This window comes from Orycteropus afer, unplaced genomic scaffold (genome assembly GCF_000298275.1).
Source record: "Orycteropus afer afer isolate SDZICR_OR568_19922 unplaced genomic scaffold, OryAfe1.0 scaffold00172, whole genome shotgun sequence".
Classification (NCBI taxonomy): domain Eukaryota; kingdom Metazoa; phylum Chordata; class Mammalia; order Tubulidentata; family Orycteropodidae; genus Orycteropus; species Orycteropus afer.
The window spans coordinates 3,549,239-3,555,673 of record NW_006921759.1 but is presented as its reverse complement, the minus strand read 5'-3'; positions in this window follow the sequence as shown (position 1 = coordinate 3,555,673).

Sequence of the window (6,435 nt, the reverse complement as noted above, 5' to 3'; positions counted from 1 at the left end):
TGAAATCACAATTTGAAGGGGAAAAAAAAATCATTTAATGATTCATGGGGGCTAGCAAATTACTAGAATAGATGTTCCTGACTGCTAGATGAAACTCATCTCAACACTGGTAATGATCAAATACCAATATTTTAAATTGGCAGTGAGCTTATTTCTCCGACATAATTATTACCTTTCACAAAATATTTTTAAAGGATTTTAAAAGTTAAAAACTTTGGAGTTTCTGTAGTTTATATCCAGGAAAAATATTGGTGAGATGTTGAATGTGTAAATGCTGATACAGACAATGTATCCTTGTACAATGATGGTAATAGGTAAGAACTTTTATAAGGTAGAGCACATTGAACACAGCCTGACACACAATAAGTGCTATGTAAATGTTAGTTCATGTTATTATCTCCATTTTGCAGAAGAGGAAATACAGAGAGTTTGCAAAGTTAAATGACATTCAAAGTCACACAGCTAGAAAGCCTGGAGCTAAGATTCGACAGACTGAAGTCCCAAGTATGTTATATAGCTATAAAATCCTTGTGTGTAATTCAGTTATATTATCTGACTCTTTAAGCTAATTGTGGATCTAACAACACACAACAGTACTATTCTCTCGCCAGGTTGGTAAGTTGTATGGTAGCAGAGACGGCAATTTGAGGAGGAGTGTGAGAAGGAGAGTTATGTATTTTGCTGGCATTGTTTTTGAAGTCTTATAATAAAATTGCCTGATATTTCCATAATGTATAATTGTTATTTTAAAAAATTGTATACTGATTGCCAGTATTTGCATATTTATTGCTAGAAGACATGCCTCATTTTATATATTAGGATGCCAAGACCCAGAAGCCTAAATGAATGGTGTGACTTTGCAAGTTTCTCTCCCTTTAGCTGCATGTTTAAAGTACACCAGGCTATCACCTTTGCTTCAGGCAAGAAGTCCCACATGATGCCTGTTTTCCTAGATAGTCTTAAAAGATTTTTTCAAGATGAGTTCTCATTTTTATGAACTGTTGAAAAAGCTGCCGGGAAGAAGTAAAGAAAGCACAGGATTAAGTAAGGGGTGTTTTCCTGTTTTCCTGCTATTTGTGCTAGAGTTCTTAAAACATACCCGAATACAGAGAAGGCAATCTTAGGTTTTTCATTCTTTATACATTCATATATTAGGCTACTACTCTGCACCAAAACACTTCTAAAACATTAAGATTTATTCTAACTTGCTACACTGATAGAATTAAAATGTTTGAAAAATTAGTGGCTGTAAGCTGTAGTGAGATAGAAGTTTAAGACTTGGTTCTACACTCTCATACACTGCTGGTGGAACTGTAAAATGGTACTACTGTGGAAAATGGTATGACACTTCCTTAAAAAGTTGGAAGTAGAAATACCCTTTGATCCAGCATTCCCACTATTAGGTACATGTTCTGGTTACCTTCTGCTGCTGTGACAGGAATATACCACAAATGGATTGGCTGAACAAACAGGAGTTTATTCTTACAGTTTGGGAGGCTACAAGTCCAAGTTCAAAGTGCCAGGCTCTAGGGGCTGGGTGAAAGCCCTCCACCTTGGGCTTCAGTTCTGGCTCTTGCTCCTGGCCCACTGAAGTGAGAGGCATCTCTTCACTCAGGCAGCTACTGACTGCTGAGGCTGACAAGCCCAAGGTCAACAAATAAACATCAGGCACAGTCCTAATGTTATCAACCACATGGCAGGCCATTAATTCAAGTCCATTGAAAGTCCCAAGGTTGGCAGAGCATGGCAGGCTGAACAATGACTCGGCTACATGTAGGGTTCAAGTGTGCCATAAGCTAGAGACTATCCCTAAGGCTTCTCCTTACATTACAGGAAGCAGACCACATCCCAAAGGCAGCTACTGAGCTGCTTGTGGTAGACCCCACCATGGAATTGATTGCCAGTCTCATTATGGGGTATAACTACCACCAGCTGCCCAGCCACTCAACTAGGCCCAGCCAAGTTGACATACAAATTTAACTATCACAGTATATATCCTAAAGAAGTGAGAGAGAGCTGGGACACGAGTAGATATACACACACCCATATTCATGGCAGCACTATTCACAATAGGAAAGAGATGGCAACAACTTTAGTGCTTGTCAATAGATGAATGGATAATCAAACTAAGGTACATACACACAATGAAATGTTATGCAACAGTAAAAAATAAAGGCAAAACATCTCAAAATGTGGATGAAATTGGAGAACATTATGATGAGTGAAGTAAGTCAATCACAGGACAAATACTGTATGAGTCCACTATAAAAAGTCAAGGTAAAGTTTACACATGGAAAAAAACTTTTCTGATTGGTAACCAGGGACAGGAGGGGGCGGGGAGGAAAATCACTAGCTAGGTAAAAGACATGTATTGATTTGGGTGAAGGAAAAGGCAATAGACCTAGCCCAGGTGACTAGCACAATATCGCAAAGGAAAAGGAAGACATGGAGAGATGCACAAGAGGTACAGACAGCAAAGATAAACACTTTTACACAGACAATACTGCATTATCAGTAATAACAAACATTCATCTTTGGGTGGATACATAGGTAGACAGGCAAGATGATGGGTAGGCAAAAGGGAATATACCCCGATCATATATAAGTTTAAGTTTGGCAGACAGTATTTCTACATATTTATTTATATGTGCTATAAAAATATCCATATATAACTACAGGGGCCAAAATTATGGTAACTTCTTAGCCATGACCAAACACCTCAAGGGAGTGAGTTGCTGGGCCTATGGGCTTGGGACCATGCTTGCAGGGGACATGAAACTCAATTGGCATAATACAATATATAAAACATTGTTCTATGTCCTACTTTGGTGACTAGCAACTGAGGTCTTAAAAGCTTGCAAGTGGCCATCTAAGACACAATTGGTCTTTCCTCCTCTGGAGCAAAGAAGAGTGAAGAAAATCAAAGACACATGGAAGGAATTAGTGCAAGGGATTAATGGACCATGCAAACCTTAGCCTACATGACCCTGACACCAGAAGAACTAGATGGTGTCCAGCTACCACTGTCAACCACTCAGAAAGGGATCAAAATAGAAAATCCTGGATAGAGTGGGAGAAAGATGTGGAATAAACCTCAAAATCATAAAAATAAAAAAAGACCAGGCTTATTGGTCTGAAAGAGACTGTGTAATCCCCAAGATTATGGCCCCTAGTCTCCCTTCGGTCTGGAAATGTCTTAACTTTCAGCCAAACAATAGACAGGCCTAGTGGTGAACAATTAAACTAGGTAGAACACTACTTAGAACAATCAACTATGGGGTGTTAGAAGTGTAGCATTTGCATAGCGAGAAAGCTCAGAGGGCAGGAATGCATAGGATAGGACAGGGGGAAAGTAACCACAAGGAGGAAGTGGGAAGAGAGCTGTTATGAAACAAAACATGTATGGACTGAATGAAAAACTAATTTCCTTGGTAAACTTTCACCCAAATCACAATAAAACAAAAAAAAAAAAAAAAAAAGGACTTAGTTCTAATCTTAAGGGAAACTTACCTTCTAGCAAAAGGGCAAGACCAATGAAAACCATAAGCAAGTAAAAACAACAGTGTCTCTCAAGTGGTACATTGCATGACAGAGAATAAATTGAGGGAAGACGATTAACACAGGCTCAAATCACTGAGGAAGTGTTCATGAGTTATAAGTGGGAAATGAACTGAATCTTATAGGAAATTGAATTTTTATCAATCCATTAACAACTTATTGAGCACTATGTGCCAGTTGTGGTTGTAAGTACTTTGTTGTTGTTGTTATATGCCTTTGAGTTGGACCCGACTCATAGCGACCCCTCCTTGGGTTTCCGCAGCAGTTATCACTACGGAAGTAGATTGCCCAACATTCCTTCCAAGGAGTGGCTAGTGGGTTTGCACTGCCAGCCTTCAGGTTAGCAGTCAAGTGCCTTAGACACTACGCTACCAGAGCTCCCTATGAGTACTCTAGAGATTCTTATTTAATCCTCACAACAATCCTGAGGTAGGTACTACTATTTCCATTTACAGATAAGGAAGCTGAAGTACAAAGAAATTATGTCACTCTCCAGAGCCCAATGGGTTAGTCAGACTCTAAAAGGGGATCAACAAATCCAGACACTGCTTGCTGTGGAAGTGTGTGTGTATGGAGGCGAGGGATGGCAAGGTGGCTTAGTCCTTGGAGGAGTTAAATCATGTGTTCATTCATTCATTCATTCACATGGCCTACAACAGTAGGCCTTTGCTCCTCTTCATTTCCCACTCTCCAGAATGCTTTTATCCACTCCCATGAAATTCCCTGCCTCAGCTCTAACCCCTCTTCTGAATTCAGATTCTTTTTTCTTGCATATCATGCAAACACCTCAAATTTTAAATCCTAAAATTCAACTGTTCTTCAGTTTCTCTCCATAAAATTTGCTTATTTGACCTGATTACCAATCTCTATAAATGAAACAGAACAACCCTGTTATCTACAAGCATCTTAGCTCACCTTGACTCCTGACTTCTCATCACCTCTTCTCACCAAATTATCACCCAAATCACAGGCTACTATCTCAAATCTTCTGAAGGTTCATAAGCCATTGAAGCCCAGAAGAAGTGTTACAGAAGCAAACATAGGGAATACCCTGCAGGTGCCTAGGCAAGTTTCGAGATAGGATACTCATCCCATCATAACATAGTTACATCAACTTCCCTACATGCCTGGTCACATTGTACTACTCTTTGTATTCAGACTGCCCAGTACATAGAAGCATTAATATTTGGGACTTACTCATATGCATGTCTCTCACAGCTTCTTTAACATGGTAATAACAACAAACATGAATCACTGGTTTTCAACCCTTACATCAGGATCACGTAAGGATTTTAATACTGATGCTAGGGTTCCACCCTTGAAGATTTTGCTTAAGTCTGGGATGGGTCCTCAAGAGTGTGTGTTTAACCTCAAAATGACGTTGAGAACTACTGACCTCAAAACACATGCCTACCATTTGCTGTCCATACCTGAAGAAAGTATTATAATTTTACAATTTGAGAGACTGAGATTTGAAGAAATTAATCTACTCAACATCACAGGGCAACCAAATGATAGACGAGTTAGGCCTCAGAAACATTTGTTTGCAATAATTCATTGAATGTATTGCACTAGATTATTTTTAAAACCTGCTAAATAGAATGCCCCATACATCTTAATCTGAAAAGGATTATTTTAACTTTTTTGAAAACTCGTATTATTCATTACAGAATCAAGTCCTCTCTATTGTGCTAAACAGGCAGAACCTATAATAACAAAACCCATTATTTAATCCAGGCCCTATGTTTTTAGAACAAATAGGTAAAACACAAGCTGGTCACAAAGAAGTCATTTGTGGAGAAGCAAAACAAAGACTGCTCTGCACCACACCATGCACCACCATAATGGCAATCCCCCTCTCAACAGGCCAGAACTGAGGACCCACATTGCTTTTAAAATCCTCAAGGGACGTAAAAGTAGGAAATGGGATAGTAAAACAATACCATTATGCTTTCTCTGTATTTACATTATCATTCAATATAAGTATGTTGGTTAATTATTACTATCACAGACATCTAATTCAAGTTGCCATTTTCTTTAAACTTTTTACTAGTCTCAGTAAAGTGTGGTAAATGCCCACTAGCACTTTTAGTGCACCTCATTCTATCTGACAGCAAGCCCAACAGGCAAAAGATTAAATACCCTCATATAGAATCTTCCTCCCGTCAACATTTTTTCTCATTTTTATGATTTGGAGAAAACTAGAAATTGTCCTTTTTCATTCATCAAATTCAGTTACTCTTCAATTTGTAATACTATTTGACTAATTATGTATTAGCTACCTGGCTTTCAAAATAATCCCATCATTTAAAATTCTTATGTCATTTTAAACATCAATGGTAGTTGCCTTACCTTTTCAATTAAGAAAATAAGACCAGTTATTTCAAAGTTATTCATCCAAGAGGCAAGCTTAAAAAAAAAAAAGACAGTGCAAAAAAAGCATGAGTGCTGTAATAGTTTAATTTTAAGACAAAAGCACTACTACATTATAATTTGAACATAAGTAATCTTTCAGAAAAGAAAATTTAGTGCAAATTGAAACTCCATTAAAGCCCACTATAAACTTCATATGAAGACTCTAGAAGTAGGCTTCTAGAACTGGAAACACTCAATTCCAACAGAATTTGCTTGGGGAGATTGTCTTGAAAATGTTAAGTGGTACAGAAAACATTATACTTTTAGTTTAAAATCAAGTCAACCACATGGTTAACAAAAAAAAAAAAAAAGCCATCAAGACATGCTGATAGGTCTTAATACATAAAACTAATTACTAACATGCTTTATATATCAATGATTGTAGAAGCAATTTACAAATATCTGAGCATTTCTAAGTTTTCTTTACTGCCTTAGCCAATCTCTCAACTGTGTTGTAATACT